This window comes from Elephantulus edwardii, unplaced genomic scaffold (genome assembly GCF_000299155.1).
Source record: "Elephantulus edwardii isolate Elephantulus edwardi_28Jun2011 unplaced genomic scaffold, EleEdw1.0 scaffold00013, whole genome shotgun sequence".
NCBI classification, from domain to species: Eukaryota; Metazoa; Chordata; class Mammalia; order Macroscelidea; family Macroscelididae; genus Elephantulus; species Elephantulus edwardii.
Genome location: NW_006399763.1, coordinates 24,760,390 through 24,784,100, shown reverse-complemented (window position 1 = coordinate 24,784,100; position 23,711 = coordinate 24,760,390).

Below are 23,711 nucleotides of genomic sequence, written 5' to 3'. Positions count from 1 at the left end.
ATTCAAGGTAGAACTCAGATGAGAAGTCTGCAAACAGTTGTAAATAACAGTGATCACTTGAATGCAATGATAAATTCTAGAGATACAGCATTAGTCTGTCCATTTGCTGTACAGATGTAACTCGTGGTTACTGTGATGCTAAACACTGTGACACTGATGTATCAAATGCAATAATGGTTACCCATGGTGGACAGTGTTTGGTGGCGCTCCCCAGTTAAAACAAGCTTGGAAGCAGGACTGGCATCCACTTTTGAAATAGCTTACTTCCAGAAACTCTGTGAATGTGGAGAAATGATGAAAGTTATTCAAGTGTTCAGGTCTTTCATTCATAGCGTCGCTGTGAGTCATCTATGACTCGACGACTCTTAACAACGACAACAACAACTACAATGAGATATTTTAGAACTCAGAGGTCTCAAAGAATGATCAGATTTTGGAACAAAGGATTGAGCACAGTGCAAGTAACAATATGTGTGCATATCAATGAAATAGAGAGCCAGAGCAAGAGAGGATGCACATGGGGATTAAATGACATGATCACAGGCATAGAGAACCCCTTTACATTTCCTTCACTCAGTTTCCCAAGTATACATCTCAGAACAAGGAGAGCATTGTACCTTTGGGATACTTGGTGATCTGCAACCTTCATCATTTCGGCAACATCTAAATATGGTTTTATATTTTTATTTTGCTTTCTGCTATTACTCATCAATTTTTCCTGCAAATGTCTGTATAACTTTCAATTGCAAAATTTATTGATCACTTCTTTTAAAGACCATCAATGTATACAGAAGTCAATCTATATAATGAAGGGTTTTGGCTATTTACTCAATAATTGTAATGACTTTTAATACGCCTCTTGATAGTCCCTTTTTTAAAGTCACTAAGGTGTTTATTTTATAATCATTTGAAATTTATAAAGAAGAAAAAGAAAATAAATCAGAAAGGTCTATTCCAGGGCATGGCCATATCCTGAGCAATCTCACTAACTCATTGTGCTTCATAAGTAAAATGTATGATCATGTGTATGTATAAAGAAAATTATGCTTGAAGAAAAAATCACAGGAGATTATAATTGCTCTCCATGATAAATATTGAGATGGACACATTTGATGTTTATTTCCAACTGTCATTTATTTCTCCTTTTCCTCCTTGCCCTCCTTTTTTATTTTTTATTATACATTCCTTGAATAATTTGCATTGCTTTATATCCTTTTTTACGTACAATTTATTATTAGCTATTCTTAATGGCAAATTGTATTATTGAATTAGAGCTCTTCTGAGAAGACTATAAAAAACAATAACTCACACAACAAAATGAAAGTGATATAAATTATCGGTGCTTGTTGTTATGAATTGCCTTTGAGTTGAGCACGACTCATATCAACTTTATGAACAAAAGGCCTGAAGCTTTTATATAACTATTGGCATTTATCAAAGTTCATAGATTTTTCCAGAGGTACGTTGTTTAGGAAGTGGATACCACTCCTGCTTCTAAAATTGAAGGGTCAGCCAAAAATATTATCCTTGCTAGCAACAGAGTGTGGAAACTTAGAACAATATCATTGATTTCACATGCAAGCAAGATTCTACTGAAGATTATCCAAAAATGACTGGAACAACACATTAGCCGCGAACTGCCAGAAGTCCAGGCTGGGTTTAGAAGGGGTCGTGGTACTAGGGATATTGTAGCTAATGCTAGATGGATCTGAGCTGAAAGTAGGGAATACCAATAGAATGTCTATCTGTGTTTCATTGATCATGCAAAGGCATTTGACTGTGTAGATCCTAACAAACTGTGGTTGACTCTGAGAAGAATGGGAATCCCAAAACACTTGATCGTACTAATGTGAAACCTATACTTGGACCAAGAGGCAGTCATCAGAACAGAGCAAGGAAACACTTGTGTGGCTCAAAATTGGGAAGGCTATACGCCAGGGATGTGTCCTATCTCCATACCATTTCAAGCTGTATGCAGAACAGATTATCAGGGAGCTGGGCTCTATGAGAAGTGTGGCATGAGGATTGGTGGAAGATCTATCAACAATCTGCATTATACAGATGACACAACCCTGTTTGCTGAAACTGAGGAGAACCTGATGCACTTGCTGCAGAGCGTCAAGGACTGCAGTCTTCAGTATGGATTGAGGCTCAGTTTCAAGAAGACAAAGATTCTCACCACTGGACCAATTGGCATCCATCAGGATGGATGGTGAAGAGATTGAGATTGTTAACAACTTTATTCTGCTTGGCTCCACGGTCAACACTCTTGGCACCAGTAGCCAGGAAATTAAAAGTTGTATTGCGATGGGAAAGTCCGCTGTTAGGGACCTCTCCAAAGTACTGAAGAACAAGGTGTCATTCTGGAGACTAAGGTGCATCTGATATAGGCTATGGTCTTTGCAGTCAATTGTTATGCATCAGAGAGTTGGACAATGACTAGGGAGGATAGAAGAAGAATTGATGCCTTTGAGCTGTGGTGCTGGAGAAGAGTATTGAATGTACCATGGACTGCCAAGAAAACAAACAGATTCATCCTGGAGAGGGTTAAACCAGGCCACTCCTTGGAGGCAAGGATTCTGGGGCTTCATCTGACATACTTTGGACGTGTTGTAAGGAGGGACAGGTCCTTGGAGAGGGACATCATTCTTGGGAGGAGGGTGGAGGGATGGCACAAAAGGGGAAGAACTTCTGTCAGGTGGATTGATTCAGTGGCTGGGGTAATTGGGATGGGTGTGTCAGAGGCAGTGCAATTGGCACAGAATAGAGCAGGATTTAGGGCTATTGTACATAGGGTCACTATGAGTCGCAAGCGACTTAACGGCACATAACAACAACAGCATTAGGTAACTTAGTTTTTCTTTCATACTGTTTTTGTTGTTAGATGCAAACAAAAAGAGTCAACTATGACTCATATGAACAAGAGATCTGAATCATACCCTAGCTATATTGCATGATACTCATGATCTCTGATACATTTGAGTCTATCAGGGAACTCTGATGGTCTAGAGGTAAAGAGGTGTACTACCAAGACAAAGATACACTGTTCAGTTCCACCTGAAAGAAGGACCATCTCCTGTCCTTTGTTTTGCAGCCTCTGAAAATCCATTGGAAGATTAGCAAGGAGTCAGTTCTAACGTGACAATGCATGACAACACAGCAACACTGTTAAATTGAAAAAAAATCTGTTGTAAAGGACTTCTCCAGTGCTTGTTGGTTATAGGAAGCATCTGTTCCCAAGATTCTTCCATTTTTCCAGATGGCTTTTGTAACTCTAGCTAGAATGTTCTCTTTAAACAGACAGAAGAGAAGTAGTCATTATAAACCCTATGATAAGAAAAAATTTTCTTTTATATGTTTTAAAAGAAATTTATTCAGAATTCTGTACTATAAGTTTTGCTCCTATAAGAGTAATCTCCTTTGAAAATGTATCAACAAATACCACACATTCATTTTTCTTATTTTATAATAATCACAAATTTAAAGAGAATTCCAGTAACAGAGGAGAAACAGATGTCCAGGTTTCCTTAAAATTCTCTGTCAGATGCTGTTATGGTGTAGATAGTGTCTTTAAATAAACCAAAAACCAGCAAAGAACTGTGTAATAAAGGACCATCAGAGAAGATAAAACATCAACAAATTCTATAGAAAAAAATTCCATTAGTATGTTTATGCTAGTAACTGTGAAAGTAATATTCATAAAGCACCCATATTTAAGACATTCACGCTTTTAACTGTTGAGTTGGGGAAATAGAAATTGATTATGCTTGAAATAATGTTTTTATTAAATACAATCAACAAGAATATATTTCTTTTGAAGAACAGTTATATAATGGGTAATTTTGTTAAAAATGCATTTTTTAATTTTTATAGAAAGTTGTCAAACTTTTACTTTGACAGTATTGCAGATCAGATGGCTCTGATAAAAAAATTAACAATGGTTAAACTGTTTAAAGATTCTAGCTACTTTCTTTTTCATGGAAAATAGTGTCTCATACTTACCATCTTACTCTTTTGAGAAAAGAAATAAGTAAGTCTATTGCCATAGAATTGATTCTTATCCAGATCTAAGGCTTGAAGGTGTAAATCTTTACAAAAGCCAACTGCCATATCTTTTTCTCAGAGAACAACTAATGGTTGTGTGTCACAAATCTTTCAGTTAGCAGCTGAGCTAACTCAGTAATATGTAGGCAGTTGTATGTAAGATAGTGCTTCTCTGATGTCTCTCTGCCTCTTCGACCCAAGTTCCTTGAGAGAAAGACATTTCCTCTTTTGCAATTCACAGCCTCTTAAAACACACTGCAATTTCAGCTTTGAGTCAATTGCAACTAAACAGCAATGTGTTTTTCTTATTCCCAATAAATTATATATATATAGCAGTCAGGTAATTGAAAGACAAATTTCATTGGAAAAATCTGTCGTCAGGGACCTCTCCAGAGTACTTGAAAAGCAATAATGTCAGTCTAGAGACTAAGGTGCACCTAATCCAGGCCATGGTCTTCCCAAATACTTACTATGTATCAGAGAGCTGGACAGTGACTAAGGACAATAGAAGAATGTATGCCTTTGAATTGTGGTGCTGGAGAAGAGTCTTGAACATACAATGGTTACCAAGAAAATAATAGGTCTGTCTTGGAGAGGGTGAAAACCATGTTTCTCCTTGGAGGCTAGGATTTTGAAGCTTTGTCTCACATACTATAGGCACATGGCCTGGAGAGACTGGTCCTTGGAGAAGGACATCATGTTTGGAAGGGTGGAGGGACAGTGCAGGAAAGCAAGACCCTGGATGAGATGGATTGATACAATAACTAGGACAATGGGAATTGGTGTGTCAGAATTAATGAGACTGATTCAGGACAGGGTGGGATCCAGAGCTGCTGTCCATAGAAATGTTATGGGTCTCAGTTGATTCGCCGGCACATGACAACAATAACAACCTCATTGTTGTTTTTAGGTGTCACGGAGTATATTACAACCCATAGAGACCCTATAAACAACAGATCTGAGCCCTGAATTCTGTGTCATCCTCACAATTTCTGACACACTAGAATTCATTGCATCAGTCACTGTTTCAATCCATCCAGTTCAGGATCTTCTCTTTTGCTGATCCTTCACCTTCGCAAGCATTATGGCACTCTCCAAGAAATATCCTCTCCCATCAACATGCCTGAAGTATGTAAGTTGAAGCTTTGTCATCCTTGTCTCCAAGAATTACTCTGGCTGTACTTTCTCCAAGACAAACTTGTTTGCTTTTTTGGAAATTCATGGGATATTCAGCACTCTTCTCCTACATCACAGTTCAAAGTCATTGATTCTTCTGTCATTCTTATTTATTGTTCAGCTCTCAGATCCATAGCAAGTTATTGAAAAAAATTATAACCTGATTCAGGCACCCGTTAATCCTCTAGTTGACATCATTGTTCCTCAATATGATGATGATAATTTACACATGATGAATTATTAAATAATATATGCACAGATTTAAATATTTTCATTACATAAGATGATATTGTACACTATAGCTTAATAAGCAAACAGAGTTATACTACTCTTTACTATCGTTAGATGCTGTAGAGTTGATATCAACTTAGAGTGATCTCATGCACAATATATCTAAATGTTTCCTGATCTTTCACAACCTTCAAAATCTCCAGTGCACCAAATCCCACTGTTTCAATAACTGTGTTAATTCATCTCTTTTGAGGTTTTTCTTTCTTAGTATGATGACCATTGCCAGGATCAGGCCACTTCTGACAAGACTAAAGTATGTAAGACGAAGATTGACCATCCTATTTTTCAAGGAGCTCTCTGATTACACTTCTTCCAAAACAAATTTAATTGTTCTTTTGGCAGTCCATAATATTTTGAATCTCTTCACCAAGATCACAATTCAAAAACAGCCATTCTTCAGGCTTTCTTACTCATTGTCCAACATTCATATGTAGAGGAACCAATTGGAAACACTATGGTTTGGATCAAGCTTACCTTAGTCTTTAAAATGACATCGTTGCTCTTTTGCATTTTGGCAAAGCCTTTGACAACAGGTTTCACCAGTGCAATATATTTTTAATTTCTTCACAACCTGCATTATGCAGATGGAACAACTTTGCTTATTGGAACTTAGAAAACCTTGACGCAATTAACTGTAGAAGATAAGGATATCAGTTTTCAGTATGGGTTTCATCACAACTACCAGGCCAATAGGCAGCATCATGACAGGTGGAGAAAAGACTGAGGTTATTAAGTGTTTTATCTTGCTCAGATCCACAATCAACACCCTTCATACCAGCAGTCACGATAGAAAAATATGAGTTTCATTGGGAAAATCTGTTGTCAAGGACCTCTCCAAAGTGCTAAAGAGCAATGATATCATTGTAAAGATTTAAGCCATAATCTTCTCATTTGCTTGCTTTGCATCTGAGAGCCAGACAACGAGTAAGGATGACAGAAGTAAAATAGATGTCTTTGGGCTGTGGTACTAGAGAAGATTATTGAACATATCATGGACTGCCAAGAGAACAAGAATGAAACCAGGTTCCTCCTTGGAGGCAAGAATTTTGAAACTCAGTCTCACATACCTTGGCATGTTGTTGGGAGGAGCAGTCCTTGCAGGGGCACGTTTTGATTGGAGAGTAGAAGGTCAGTGCAAGATAGGAAGGCCCTGGATGAGAAGTATTGACACAGTGACTACGGCAGTGGGGACAGGTATGCTATAAATTATAAGGTGAGCTCTCTAAATATAGGATAAAGTTCAGAGTAATTTTTATTAGGGTCACCATGAGTCCTTGTGGATTGAATGAGGCATAACAACAATAACTTCCATTGCTGTTGATTGTGGATACAAGAAAAATGAAATTGTTGACAATTTCAATCTATTGTGATGCTTCCTTGGTTCAGTGGTGAGAATTTTTCTATTATTGATGGTTAGATGCAATTTATATTATTTATGGAGTCTTTGATCTTTAATAAATTTTTGAAGTTTCCTTCACTCTCAGTAAGCAAGGTTGTGTTAACAGTATAAAATAAGGTGCTGATGAGTCTTTCTCAAATCTTTATTTCACTTCTTTAAATAGTACAGTTTCTCGAATGACTTTCTCAGCATATAAGTAAAATAGTAATTGTAGTCCTTGTTCCTCAACTTCTTCTGACTATAACTTCAATTTCTAGAAGTTCCCTTTAAATGAACTCTTCCAGAAGTTTTTCAGTAATCTTCAGGCGTACTTTAGTTGTGTATAATATTGACGATATTGTTTGAAAATGTTTGAATTATGTTGGATGATTTTTTAAAATTGGGCAATTAATAAAATGAATTACAATTTTTGTGGACAATTTATAAAATGAATAAAAATTTGCAATATCTTGCTTTATCTTCTCAAACTTAAAATCTTTTGTTCAGCTGCCTATTTCATAATTTCTGCCTTTTGCTTTCACTTCTTATCATTCAAGAGGAATTTTCAGAGTGTCTCCTGACATACATTGGTCTTGTCTTTCTTTCCTGTCTTTTTAATGACCTTTTGTTTTATTCATGTATCTTATTCTTGATGTCATTGCACAACTTGTCTGGTCTTTGGTCATTAGTTTTCAGTGCATCAAAAATATTCCTGATATGGTTTTTAAATTCTGGTGAATTAAACTGAAGGTTAGATTTTGGTTCTCCTGCTCTTGTTTTAATTGTATTCAACTTCAGTTTGAACTTACATACGAGTAATTGCTATTCTTTTATAGTTGGCTCTGGTTTTTTTTCTGACTGCTGATATTCAACTTTTTCACAATCTTTTCCCACACATGTAGTAAATTTGGTCCTGTGTATTCTATCAGGCAAAAAAATATTTATGACTAATATTTCTTAAAAAATGTATTTGCAATAAAAAGGCATTGCTTGCATTAAATTATATGCCATCACTGTTGTCATCAAGACTGTATTTTTCAACCCTAAATTCTTCTTCCTTATATCTAACTTTTGCCTTATAGTCACCAATTATTACTGATGTGTCTTTCTTGCATGATTGATTTCTATCCAACTGAAGAAGTTTGTACACATCTTCAATGTATTCATCTTGTTTTTGATAGTTATGAATATTTGAATAATATTCATATTAAGAGGTCTTTTATTTGTAACATATTATTCTATCACTGACAGCATTTCAGGACAGATCTTTTACTATTCTTTTTGACAACAAACACAATACATTCTTCTTCAATTTATCATTCTCAACATAGTATACAATATGAATGTCTGATTCAAAATGGCCAATACCAGTCCATCTCAACTCATTATTAACACCTAAGATCTCCATTTTTATGTGCTCTATTTCATTTTTTTATAAATTCAAGCTTTTTAGATTCATTTCTATTTTTGTTAATGGATTTTTGCAACTTTTTCTCCTCATTTTGAAAATTGTCCTATTAGCAACTTGAGATCTTTTAATTTCGTGAAAGCTTTATTCTATCCATGTCATTATAGTAGACTCTGTTTTGAAGAGTTAACTATTCTTCAGTTGCATTTTAATGACCTCGAATCTGAGTAGCTCATTTTCAGGCAATAAATTAGACAATATTGCACAGCTATTCATATGCTTTTTGAGGGTCTATGATTATAGAAGTGGATGGTAAGTCCTACTTTTATTCTTTCTTAGTCTGAAAGTTTTTCTAAACCTATCCACCATAGGTAGAATTGTACTGATATGTGAACTATCAGTACTGGCATAGCTTCCAGCATCACAGTATCACAGAATGCACCCTAGTACAATAAACACACAGATGAGTGTTGAACACTACTCCTTCCTTAAAGCCTATACATACCATGCTTATCTGCAAATGTATCTCCGATTCACATCAAATGTACCCATAGTGGGGAAAAGAAACAAAACCTGGTGAGTTGGCAAACAACAAAAGTCTTTAAAACTGGATATTATATATTTAAATACTTTTTCCAATTCTATTTCTTGCCGTTGTCCATTTGCTAAAATAAAACTCCAACAAAGTAAAACATACTGGCATACCACTACTATTGTTCTGCAATATTAAATAAGATGAATCACTTATCTTCTTTCACTGTAGAAAGTGAGAGAGAAACATTTAATTACCTGTGCTTCAAAGCAATTTAAGTAGCACTTTCTGATCATTATCACAGGGAATCAAAGAATCAAATAGCTTAATAATCAACAGTGTCAACCACAAGAAAAGGTAAGCCCTCCAATTTTCACAACACAACAAAAGTTTAGTGCTATGCCAAACAGTATTCAGTTTACCTCAGGAAGTCATCTTTTACCTCCTCTCCTCTAATATAATTTAACACTTTCTGATCTTCATGTTTCTGTATCTCCACTTACTTATCAGGGCATTCACCCCTTCCCCCTTCTTATAATATGTTGCAGGAGCTCTGATAAAGAGTTGCATTACCAACACAAAGGTAAGTGGTTGAATCCACCATTTGCTCCACAGGAGAAAGACAGGCAACTGTTTTCCATGCAATTTCAGGTCTCTGAAAACCTTCTGAAAGGTCAGGTTTGAGTTGATTTGGACTCAACAATGCATAACAAGAAAAATAATAGTATATTCCAATTAGCAAGATTTCTGAGTATAAGTTTTATTTATCTATGCATGTATATTGAATATCGAATATATACATGAGCTATGAATATTTTTAATGACATTGTTTAATTTTTATTTGGGGTTTTTTTTTTTGTTTTGTTTTGTTTTTAATTTGGTGCCGTTTGTGATAAAAGACTAAGCACTTAACCAGAAACCAAAAAGTTGGTAGCTGACTTTAACCAGAAGCACAATGTTAGAAAGTTCTGAGGATTTGTTTCTGAAAGGTCACACATTGCTCTACTCTTCACCAGGTAAGTTTACTAACAGGGGGAATCACTGCAATATACAAATGTGTCTATTCTTTTTAAAAAAGAAACTTTAACAGGAAAAATATGTCTTATTTATTCCAATTGTGGTTTGGTTTTTTTTTCCCAAAAAACAGTAATGAACACAGAACTGACAAATTCAACAACATAAAACCCTATGGACAACCAAAATATTTATGAAATGGCCATTCACTAATGGTCTTAGGATAATCATATGGTTTCTAATCTTATGACACTTGCATCTGTCTGTTTAAATAACATACTAGATTTACCCTTTGTAGTTTATTTTTTTACAGAACACTTTTCCCACAGCAGAATAACAAACATTGCTGTGTATCAAACCTTGTTTACTTTTTATTTTGTTCTACATTTAGTATAATCATATCTTTATTTGCCTGGGGTGTTTTTTTCCTTCATGAAATTTTAAGCTTCTTAAATGTAAAAAATCAATTATGATAGAAAAGATGTGATATGATTCAAACCACTTTTGTTGAATAGTTCAGTTGTTTAACTATATGCACCACTCAAAGACTCTTAAGAAGGGAAAAGATTCTGCTCAAAAACTATATCAAATACGCCTGATAGGTGGCAAAGAAATTGAGATTGTTAACAGCTTCAGCTTTCTTGGCTCCACAATCAACTCTTGGTACCAGCAGCTAAGAATCAAAAGACGAATTGCATTGAGAAAATCTGCTCTCAGAGACTTCTCCAGACTACTGAAGAGCAATGATGTCAGTCTGAAGACTAAGGTGCCCCTAATCTAGATCATGGTCTTCACAATTACTTGCTTGCATGAAAGAGCTGATCAAAGAAGAACTAATGCCTTTGAGTTGTGGTGCTGGAGAAGAGTATTGAATAAACAACAGACTGCCAAGAGGACAAAGGGGTTTATCCTTGAGAGGTTGAAACCAGGCTGCTCCTTACAGGCAAGGATTTTGAAGCTCTGTCTGGCATAACTTGGGCATGTTGTAAAGAGGGACCAGTCTTGGATAGGGATATCCTGCTTGGAAGTATGGAGGGACAGAACAAGAGAGGAAGATCTGGATGAGATGGATTGACTCAGTGACTGGGGTAATGGTGGTAGGTGTGTGAGAGACAATTAAGTTAATTTAAGATAGAGCAGGGTTCAGGCCTGTTGTACATAAGGTTGCAGTCACAAGCAGCTCGATAGCACATAACAGCAACAACAACTCACTAGTTTAACTTTAAAGTAGGGCTTCCCTTTCTAAGCCTTAGTTTTCTTCTCTCCAAAATGAAGTTTATAATACCTTCATGTCATCCTGTCCAGGAGGAACAGCACAATGTTTTGCTCCAAAGAGGCAGTAAACAATTATTTTGAACCAATTCTATCTAAGAATTTAAAGAATGATTCTAACTCACTTTATCTTCACAGGGTTTTTTCTATTTCTTTAAGATATAGTAAAACACAACATTATCTATTTTTGCACTATATAAAGTAATACCATTGTAATAAGTTTAACTTTTCAATAGACAGATCTCAAAAAATTATGCTACAGAAAACTGACACATAAATATTTTGTCTGTATGTTAATCAGTTGAAACAAATGAATTATTTCTCATTGAATATAAGAGTTATGGGGATCAGAAAAATAAACCTCATTATCCTTAAAGAAATATGTTGTCCTGAGTCCTGGTGGTTTATGTTTTTACTGTCAGGTTGTAAACAAAATTTTAATCTTTTGCGCTACTCTCCTGCACCTTTCCACATAGTTGCCCTTCTTCCAGATAGAATGTTGCTGCATCATCTTGGGTGGTTAAAGTGTGACCAAATGTAATTTAGTACGGAGAAAGGTGAAGTGACACGAAGCATGAAATTTAAAAATGAATGTCACACCACTTTTCATACTGAATACTTAGCATTAATTCACATCGCAAGCAACTTGATGCAAATATTTTTGTTGAAAAAGAGAAGAAAGTAAGAGAACTACTTATTTTCACTGCAGTTGTATGGAAGTTGAAAAAATAGTTATTTGCAAAAATCAGACATGGGCATTTTTATTGGTATTCCATATGTGGTCATTTGAATATATCATTTTCGGCCAATTTTACCCAGATTCTCAATTCACATGTTGAGTACAACACATATTCCAGTCAGGGAACTCCCATGGCTTAGTGATAAATAGTTGTGCTACCAACTCATAGACACAAAGTTCAAATCGATCAGGTGTCCAAGGAAGAAATATGGATAATTTCTTCCCCTGTGATTTAATAGAGACAGTGTGATTGGCACAGGACAGAGCAGAGTTTAGGGCTATTGTACATAGGGTCACTATGAGTCACAGGCGACTCGACAGCACATAACAACAACAACAAAACCCATTGGAGAGTCAGCTAGTGTCAGTCTGACTTGACATAACAGTGACAACTATATTGCATACCACGTACCTCAGAACATTATATTTATTTTATGCCAGCATTATTTCCACTATTTATAATCTAAAGGTTGTTGTTATTGTTGTGTACCGGTGGATTTTCAGAGGCAGTTAATTACACAAGAGGAGATTGCCATCCTTCTCCAGTGGAGCAGTTTGTGGCTTTGAATGGCATGCCTTCAGGATTGTAGGGCAGCTTCTTGCCACTAGGCCATCAGAGCTAATCCAAACTAAGAGGTTCAAATCAAAAAAAGATGAGCAATCTTCTCCCAAATGATTTTCAACCTCTGAAGGCCCACTGGATGTGCAATTATGAGTGTGTTCTAACTCTATAGCATTGAATTTTGCAAGAGAATATTTCAGAAGAGAAGCAGTCAATCTAAAGTAGTTGAAAGCAGAAAACCCAATAAAGAAGAGAAAAATTTTGATGGACATTAAAACACATATCTAATATCCAGGTTAGATTGGCAAAAAAATTTCTGGAGCTAATTTAAATTGTTTTCAATAATTTACATATTTTGGTACAGAACTTCCGTAGATTAAACATATGAGTATCATTCCAATATCAATTGTTGTGGAATTCTATATAAACTGTTTATACAAACTTCTCTCCCAATCAATTAATTTTAAAATAATTTATCCCTTTGAAAATAGATTAGTTTGCCCTTTTCTACTTTTTTCCACTATCTTGTGCATGGTTATTTTAGGGGTATTTGTTATAATTTAAGTAATAATAATTTAATCCTATCTTTAACCCATTCCTTAAAGGACATAAAGTTTGTTTGGTATAAATATTAATACATACAACCTTTCTATGAAAGTTATGTGACTAAAACCCTACACCATGAAATATTTTCCTCTGTGCTTTACATAATTTAGGATGATCAATTGATAAGAGTTCAACAAAATCACCAGATAGCAAAGTACACCTTTGATGGGTCTATGTAATTTGATGTTTAATTTATACGTTCTTCAAAACCATAAATAAAATCCTCAAGTGCCCTTCAAAATGTTAAATTATAATAATTTAAAAGAAATACTTCTTACTGCAACCCACAGATAAATAGTAAGATTCATGATCTTTGTCTGGGCAAACTTTTGATTTGGTGGATTTTAGATAGTATTCACTGCATTCAGCTTTGTATTTGATTCACATTCAAATTGAAGCTTTAAGTATTTTTACTTTATACAGTACTATGGACAAAAATCAAAGAATAGCAAATTCCAGTTCAAATTAAACTAACTAGTGCATTTATTTTAAAGATATGTGCATACGCATGTCTTTATAGTTCATGGTGTAAAGTATGAACAGTCCTCATGCTCTTAACTACTTAAGAAAACAGAATTATCTTTCACAAATATAAACATTTAATGTTTATTTTTCAACTAATGTGAATGTGGATGCAGTTGTTAAGCATTTGGTTGCAAATTAAAAGTTGGCTTTCTCACCCCACCAGCAGCAGTCACACAGAAAATAGTGTGGACAGTCAGCTCCATCCTATAAGACCACATGGAGGTGAAATCAACTAAATAGCTTGTTGAGTAGAAACCTACAGTAGAAAAATGGAGCTTTGTAAAACCATTATTCTGAACAATTTCTTTGAAAACCAAGTCAATGGACTGAAAGGGAAAAAATATCTCCCTTTAAAATTCCAAATATTTGATTCTATTTTTGCTTTAAATAATTATAAAGTTGACATTTTAAAATTATATTTATATAATTTTACAATTATGTAAATTAATGAGGACTGTCACTAGGTTTCATTTTTTTTAATGTATTCATTATCAGAGAAACTATAACATAAAATTTTGAATATTTTTCACTGAAAATACTACATATTTGGTTATTTAAAAATCACATCATTTTATCGTATTCCATTAAGCAATCAGATTTAACTTATATTATTTCTAAAAAAAAGCATTATTGTCTTGAAAGTATACATCTCTAAGTAGAGTCTTTAGTTGCTTTCTCCCCAATTAAGTAATGAAATATTCTTATTTGATTGCTATAATTGAATATTCATAATAATTTTGTTTCTGCTACCTATACCTTATAACAACTCCCAGGCAAAGTAAATGTTTAGGAGAAATATCAATTGTATAAGATTTGAATCTTGAAAGTCAGTTTTGTAATTTTGGAAAAAAATTCTATAAGCCAAAAGGAATTATTTTCAATTAAATAATTAGAAACATGCTCCTTAGTAAAAAATGGGAAATCTCTTCTCATTTGATTAACTATCTCTAAAAACTTGCTGGAATCCAGTTTGGGATTCTAAAAAGGCTGGTTTGCTGGTTCTGGTGAGGAACAGGGTATAAAGTTAACTTGCTAATGGGTGTGAGATGATGTGATTCAACCTCCTATTTAAAAACAAAACAAAACAAACAAAAAATAGTAAAAACAAAAACAATGCATTTGGTAAGCTGTATGGGTCTAGAATCCAGTTTGGAATTCATCTGCCATGGCTGGATTCTACAGAGCCTTGTTTGCTGGTTCTGGGGAGAATTAGGGTGAAATATTGACTCATTAAAGGATATGAGATAATGTGATTTGGCCTCCTATTTAAAAATGCATTTGATAAGCAGTATGGGGCTAGAATCTCTATGAACCGGAAACTCTATGAATGTGGAGAAATGACAGTTATACAAGTATTCATGTTTTGTGTTCATAGAGTCACTGAGTCATCTACAATTGGACAGCATTTAGCAACAATAACAACAACAAAAACATAGAGAGAGCTCTGTTGGCCTAGTGGATAAAAAGTTATACTACCAAGCCAAAGGTGAGTGATTTTAATCTATGGCTCTCAGGACTGGTTTTAATTGATTTTGGTCAAACATTATTCTAAGTGGTATAGCACTGGCCTGTCCATTTGCTGAACAGAGGTAACTTGTGGTTGCTGTGACACTAAACACTGTGACACTGATGGGTCAAATGCGATAATGGTTACCCATGGTGAACAGTGTTTGGTGGAGCTCCCCAATTAAAGCAAGCTTGGAAGAAGGAGTGGCATCCACCTCCGAAATAGCTTGCCTCCAGAAACTCAATGAACTTGGAGAAATGATGAAAGTTATACAGTTGTTCAACTTTTCATTCCTAGGGTTGCTAAGTCATCTATGACTTGATGGCACTTAACAACAACAAAAACTTGCTGGAGAGTCATCTTTAGGTTGATTTCGACTTAATGATACCCAACAATAAAAACAAGTAGAAACATTTCTGGATTATGAATGATAACTGTTTCTGTGTTTTTAACTTGAATCTGTAGGTGAGTTAGAATATATGTATATGGTTCTTATTCAGGTTTTCTGTAGTTTAAGAAAAGACTCAAAGCCTTTTCAGTGATTAAAAAACTATTCTTGAAGCAAGTGGAGGTTATTGTGATAAATATCTTGTTTTGGGTAAAGATGGTTTAATTGTTTCGAATTAATATTAAGGGATAAGTAGGATTTTATTATGAATATTTTTAACCCTAAGACTGCTGTACATGTGAGATTGAATTCTATTTTTATCTCAAGGAAATATTTTTTTTCTGTCTAAGCTCTTTTGTTTAGTAAGATTATAGAAAAATCATTTTAATGTGCACTTTGTTTCAGGAATACTCAGATGGCATGTTTTATAAATGGAAGCTCAATTTCTGAGAGCTAACTAAGCTGATAACTTTCAAAACGTAAAATTTCTTTATTGTGAGTACAGAAAATGGAGCAATAGAATTGAATATTATGCATTTTATTTGTCTCAGTGGCTGTTGAATATATCTAGGAAAGGCAATACACAGGCTTATTTTATGGAAGTGGATGCTGCTCCTGCTTCCATGCTAGTTTCAACCAGGGAGCACCACCAAACATTGTCCACCGTGGGTAACCATTATTGCATTTGACACATCAGTGTCACAGTGTTCAGCTTCACAGCGACCACAAGTTACCTCTGTACAGCAAGTGGACATGCCAGGGCTATACGACCTAGAAGACTGTTTGAACAAAAACAATGAAAAACAGGCCTTAGGGCCACGGATTGGAGCCACCCACCTTTGGCTTGGTAGGATTGTTTTCAATCCACTAGGCCACCTGGACTTTCTGTTTGTTATTTAGTGCCGTCAAGTCGTAGGTGACTAATAGTGACCCTATGAACGAAGAGTCCTCCACACTTACGTGTGTGCCTTTCATCCTTTCTCCAGATTCAATATCATATACTAAATAAAACAAGAAATCCACTTACATCAGTATTTTCACTTTTTTATTCATTTACATTGGCATATCAGCTCTAGAAAAGAATTACATATATATATATGCATGTACATATATGTGTATGTACATATATATGTATGTACATATATATAATTACATATATATGTACATATATATATGAGATATATATATATATCTCAACCTTCTAGATAGTTGAGTTTTAATGTACTGCTCGCTCTCTCCTTCTTGATTAATCTATTTTCTATTCCTCACAACCTAGAAGACCTAGGTTCTATAATAATCATCAGCTCAATCAATTACTTTTAGAAATGTAGCTCCAGTTTAAGCAAAATAATCAAATCATGCTTTCTAATCAAAATAGTGTGAAATACCAGTGAGGGAAATGTCCCTGAAATAAATTCTGGTCACAGTTGCTCTGGCAGCTTAGTGGTAAGTATTTGTGTTGGCAACCCAGAGGTATGTGTTTCAAAGCCAACAGCTGCTCTGTGGGAGAAAGATAGACAGTCTTCTCCCATGGGATTAACTGCGTCTGAGAGCTCACTAGAGAGTCAGCTATGAGGTGATTCCAGCTCGATGGAACAACAGGAACACTAATACATGCTTTCTAAAGTTCACAACTCCAAAAATGAATATGTGACTCAGTTAGTCAATCAGTCATTGAAAAGTCAATGTAAAATTACATCTTTAAGAAAATATAGCAGCTAAATGAATACATAAGAGTTTGAAGTAGAAAGAGATGGAGATCTCTGTAAAATATTCTAGTAAAACTTAATGTGATAGCTAATTGAAATTTCACTATTAAAACATATTCCCTACCTACATATATTATCAAATCCTGTGAATGATAAAAGAAACTAAAAAAATTTAAAAAAAAAAACCCAACTCTCTTTTTACTGTCAAACTTCTTGAACCAGGGTCCTCACTTGAGATAGAGCTGATCTTGAGACTGCTAACACACACAGAACAAGAGGTAAGAGCTTTTGCCCAAGTTTGTTGAACAGCTGGGGCTGGGAGTGGAAGAAGGGAGCTATAGTTGGCAAGTTCAAGAGCAAAAAACATAAGACCAAGGGCTGAGGAACCGGCAAGCACATGCCAGCAATTACCCTGACTCAGTGATTATATTCTGCTACCAACCAGCCTTATATAGCCTATTGACTTTCCTAATACAGTTCTGTGTAGTCTGTGAACTGCTGGAATAGATTTTGCAACAAGTAAAGCAGTAAAATTGGTATTGGGATGAGTAGAAAGAGGTGTGGGAATTTGAGGAACACGTCTGACATCATGGAAATTGGTTTTGTGTTGTTGATTTTGTTGATGGGGAGAATTCCATTTTGTTGAATTGATAAAGGTCAGTTATGTCCTCCCCACCTAGCCCTTTCTCTTTGCACATACACTGATACAGTGGATTTACTTAATAAAATAAGATTTGGTTAAAGCCTAAACAAGAGTATGCACTTAAAAAAATAACTACATGTGAGCTAAATTATTTAATTATAAAATGGATTTTTTAAAGAAACTGAGTGATGTTCTTTTATAGTTCATATATAGTTAAATGTATGTTGTAGTTTGAATGGATAAATAAATCTGTTTTATAGATAAATCCAATATACACTCATACTAAACACTGAGTGTAAAACTCAGTTTGTACCATATTGTGAAATTTTAGAGATGATGATCATGAGCAGCCTAATAAAATACAACGTCATTAGACTGTTCATCTGTAAAATGAGGACAATCAACTACGCAGTCTCAAAGGTCCCTTCTAGCGCCATCATTTATAATACTGTGACTTAATTTCTATCATATGTTTTACTAGTGCCCAGCATGTTTTCTTTTCGTTCCAGACTAATTTCTTTATTTTTCTAAGTCTATAGAGTAGTACTAATTGTCGTGGTTAATCTATAGGCTAATTTGTAAAGGGGATAAAACCCGTTAGGGACATTGCAAAACATCCACAATTTGAAGAGGATGGAGTGGGAGACCTGCTGGGGCTGGATTGAAACAGCTGTTTCAGGAACCTTAAGCATCTGGGGAAGTCATCCAGTGAAAGGCCATCTTCTGTGCTTTGATCTCTCCACTGAAACACTGCCTGCACATATGCTTTGTGAGCACCCAGCCTGTTAGGCCCACGTGAGAGTTAGCTTACCCCCTTGTTTCTTCCCATGAAGTGGCATTTCAGTTTTGCTAAAATGTAAGTGAAATAAAATGTCATTACAGTACAGGTTTGGATAAAACTAAGGTCATACGATACTATATTAATTATGCTCAGTCTACATTGTACCGCCTAAATGAACAAAATGATGGTTATGTAGGAGGGAGGGAGTTCTAAAAATGTAATATTTAAGATTGTGTGTTTAAAACTGTGTAATTTATTTCTCAGCTTCTTAAATTCTTTTAGGGGTCCTCTTATCGATTTTCACACAATTGCTTAGGAGACTATAAATACTAAATATATGATTGAGATGAAAACTCAAGTCTTATGTCACAAATTTTTTGCCCTTTTCACTGATGTAAACCATCTTACCATGCCCCAGGAGCATAGACATAGTAAAAGCATATTTAATTTCCCAAAATAAATTGCATACTTACATAGAAAAGAAATAGTTTTATGGAAGAATTTCCACAGGTTAACTTTGGAGACACAAAGGTCTCATTTCTACAAAAACACAATATATTTTTTAAGAAAATTCACATCCATAATCTACTTTTTCATCAATGTACATATTTAATTATGGAGATTATTGAGTATTGACAGATATTAGTGCATACTATTTGACACACAAAATAACATTTTTAAAAGGGAAAAAAACCCTTTTTAATTGTTTCTAAGAATGAGAGGAAAAGGAAAGATAGAAAATCATGACACATAAAATATATTCGCATTTCAAAGGGAAACAAACCCAGTTTCAAAAACCAACCCACAAACCAAGCAAACAAAAAACAACCAACAACAAAACTCTCATTGTTGTCAAGTGAGAACCAACTCATAGCTGACTTTCTTGTGGTTTTCAGAGTCTGTAAATTGTACAGGAAATTGCCTGTCACTTCTGAAGCAGTAGTTGGATTCAAACTATTTAGCCTTGGGTTGGCAGCGCAAATCACTGACTAGGCCACTGGAACTCTTGTTATATCCTGTTGAGACAATTTCAACTCATAATGACCCTATAAACAATGCTTCTGAATCCTGCCCTATACTGAGCCAACCTTTCTGACAGCATCACACCTACTATCTGTGACAAATCTGACTCCATTGTCACACTTACTATGTCAATTTATTTCATCCAAGTTCTTCTTTGTCTGAGCCCACTCTCAACATCCCCAAGCATGATGTCCTTCTCCAAGGACTAGATTGTTATGACAACATGCCAGGATATATGTGAGATGGAGTTTCAAAATCCTTGCCTTCAAGAAGCAACCTAGTTTCACCCTCTTCAAGACTAACCACTTTGTTCTTTTTGGTTAGTTGGGGTTTTTTTTCTTTTACTTGTTTAATTAGCTTGTATATAATAATTCTTATGCATCATGTTTTGTATGTGTATTTTGTGTTTTATACAATCATTGATATGTTCTTATTGTTGTTGATTGCCTTTGAGTCAAGCACAACTCATAGTAATCCTATGAGAAAAAGATCTGAAGCTCCTCTACAACTATTGACATTTATCAAAGTTCATAGAATTTCTGGAGACATGTAATTTAGGAATAATTAATTATAATTGCTCTATATCTATTATCATCCCATCTTTTCAAGCCTCTATTTAACATTTCCCATTATTTATCCCTTCTCCACTCACTAACATCTGCTCTCCCAATGATGATTTATTTTCCTTCCTCTTTTTCTGCCCCCTTTCTCTCCTTTCTTTTTGAACATACATAAACCTCTTACTCAGTACTCTTAGTGAATTATGATATGTTTAATACTCTTCTCTAGTACTACAGCTCAAAGCATAGACTCTTCTTCTGCCATCCTTACTTTTTGTCCAAATCTCAGATGCATAACAAAAAATTGAGAAGATTGTGTTGTTATGTGTTAGGTGTTGTTGAGTGGTCCGTGATTCATAGCGATCCTATGTACAACAGCTCTGAAATCTATCCTGTTCTGAGCCAGGCTCACTGACTCCAATACACCTATTGCCATTTTCCCAGTTGTTTTTGTTGTTGATTGCCTTCGAGTTAAGTGTGACTCATAGCAACTCTATGGACAAAAGTCCTGAAGCCTCTCTACATTTATCTAATTATCCATTACTGTATCAGTTCGTCTCTTCCGGGGTCTTCCTCTCCTGCACTATCCCTACACCTTTCTGAGCATGTTGTCCTTCTCCAAAGCCTGGTCTCTCATGGCCATGTGCCCAAAGTATATGAGACAGAACTTCAAAATCGTAGCCTCCAAGGAGAAACTTGCCTTTAGACAGACTTATCTGTCTTTGAGTTGTGGTGCTAAAGAAGAGTCTTGAACATAGCCTTGCATATCATTTAAAAAAAATAACCAATACACAGATTGGATTGTCTGTTGTCCCTGTTGTTAAAAGCTGTCAAGTAGACCTATAGTGACCCTATATCCTATTCTGTGCCATCCTCATAATCTCTGACACATGCAAACAAGCCCATTACTGCAGTTACTCTCCATCCACTTGGCTGAGGATCTTCACCAAACACTACTTTTCTAAGCATGATATTCCTCTCCAAGGAATAATTTTTGCTAGTAATTAGCCCAAAATACTTGAGACAAAGCTTCATTATCCTTGTCTCCAAGAACCACTCTGGCTTCATCTTCCCCAAGACATATCTATTTGAGTCAATATTAACTCATGGGTGTGTGTCAGAGCAGAGCTATGCTCCACAATGGTTCAAGGGTTGCAACATGAGGCTCAAATTTGTTCTTAAATTCTACAACCTTGAGAAATGCAAAATATGCTTAAAGAGGCTCCAGCTCCACTGGATCCTGCTGAGCTTTACTTCTCACCTACAAGGACTCTTGGAATGATAATTCTTGCTGGTTTGTGTACTTGATGATGGTAGTATGGAAATGAAACTTCTCAAAACACTTATCTGTTGTTTTGCTGTACTGAGGAAAGTTGTGGGTGGATGTGATATTGAAAGTTGTTCTACTGTTGTTCTACTGCTGAGTCAAATGCCAGGGAGGTCAACTAGGTGGACAGGTTTGAGTGGAGCTCCTAATTAAAAGATACTAGGGAGTAGATTAGCTATCCATTTCTGAAATAACAAGCCTCTACAAACTCTATGAACGATAGAGGAACAGATAGATGCAGTATTGTGTTTGTTATTATTGTTGTTATGTGTCTTTGAGTTGTGTATGACTCATAGTGATGCTATGAACAACAGATCTGAATCCTCTCAAATCCTGTGCCATCCTCACAATCTCTGAAAAATTTGAGCTCATTGTTGCAGTTGCGATGTCAATCCACCTAGTTGGGGATCTTCTTTTCTTTCACTGTGCTTCCAGCTTCCCATGAGTGATGTCCCTCTCTGAGGAATATTTTCTTCTAGCAACTAGCAACATGGCAAAGTATGTGAGATGAAGTTTTATCTTTGCCTCCACGGTGTACTCTGGCTGCACCTTCTCCAATCATAACTGTTTGTTCTTTTGCAGTCCATGGGATATGCAACTCTTTTTTCCAACACCACAGCTGAAAAGAAAAAAAAAACACCTCAAAACTTTTGTTCTGTCATCATTCATTGTCTAGTCCTTGGATGCATAGCAAGTGCTTAAAAAGATCATGGCCTGAAACAAGCAAACCTTAGTCCTCAAATTAATATAATAAATGTTGCTCATATAAATGTTGCTCAAAAATTTGGAGAGGTCCCTGACTTCAGACTTTCTCATTGCAATATGCATCCTGATCAAATGCAGGTGCCAACGGTATGGATTGTGGATCCAAGTAAGATGAGAGAGTTGACAATTTCAAACTTTTCACCATTTGTCATGATGGTCTATAGATCCAGTGGTGAGAATTTTTGTTTTCTTGAAGTTGAGACACAATCCATATTGAAGGCTAGTCTTTGATCTTCTGCAGCAACTGCTTCAAGTTGTTCTCACTTTCAGCAATCAAGCTTGTGCCAATTGCATAACAAAGACTATTGATTAGTGTTCCTCCAATCCTAATGTCACATTCTTCTACGTAGAGTCCAGCTTCACTAATAATTCACTCAACATGCACATTGAATAGGTATGGATGAAGAACACAACACTGCCACACTTCCTTCTTAATTTTCAACCGTATAATGTAGTGCTTTCCTGCTCTGTTCATACAACAGAATTTTGGTTTAGGGATAGGATTGATATGAGGACCATTAGATGTTCTGAGACTCCCATTCATTTCTGTGTTAGTCATAATTTGTAATGATAACAATAAGATGCCATTGCACAGTCAATAAAGCACAAAGATCTTCTTCTGCTATTTGCTTTCAGCAGAGATCCATCTGACATCAGCGGTGATATCGCTGGTCCCATGGCCTCTTCTAAATCCAGTTTAAACTTCTAGTAGCTCCTTAATTATTCTTTTAGCCATTTTTATCAGTGACCTTCAGTTTTGCCTGTATATGATATCAATGATATTGTTTTATAATTTCCACATTCTGTTAGATTGTTTTTCTTGGGAATGGTAACAAATATGTATCTCTTCAGTCAGTCAACTAGACTGCTTTCCTTCAAATTTCACGGCATAGACTGGTGAGCATGTCCAGAGCTGCGTCTTTCATGTATATTGAGTATAGAATGTATCAAATACTTTATTCTTCATGTCAGGTAATATTAGTTGAATACTTAATATTGTTTTTTTCTGTGTCCTTGGGTTACCTGTGACTTATAGAGACTCTGATTTTGAAGAGACAAATACATTTCTACCACTTATTAAGCTTCTGTTTATATGTATGCACAATTTGAATATGATATTACTTAATGGAAATATATTTCCTCACCAAACTCTTAAGACCTCAAGTAGATGATGTTTTAATTTGTTTGAGACAATTGGTCAAAAACATCAATTCTCACCTGTTACTTTCCACTTTCTCTGTCTTGCTATTCATAATTTTGTCTTCAAACAGAATAACTTCTCTTCAATTTATAGCATGAGTTGACAGGGTTTCCTTGTATGTGTCTACCTAATCTTGTCACTGTCAGATGTCGCCAAGAAAACTCCAGCTTATAGCAGCAATACATAAAATAGATCTAAACCTTGCCTAATGATGCCCCATCCTAGCAGTCGTTGCTATGCCTCAGCCCTTTGTAATTACT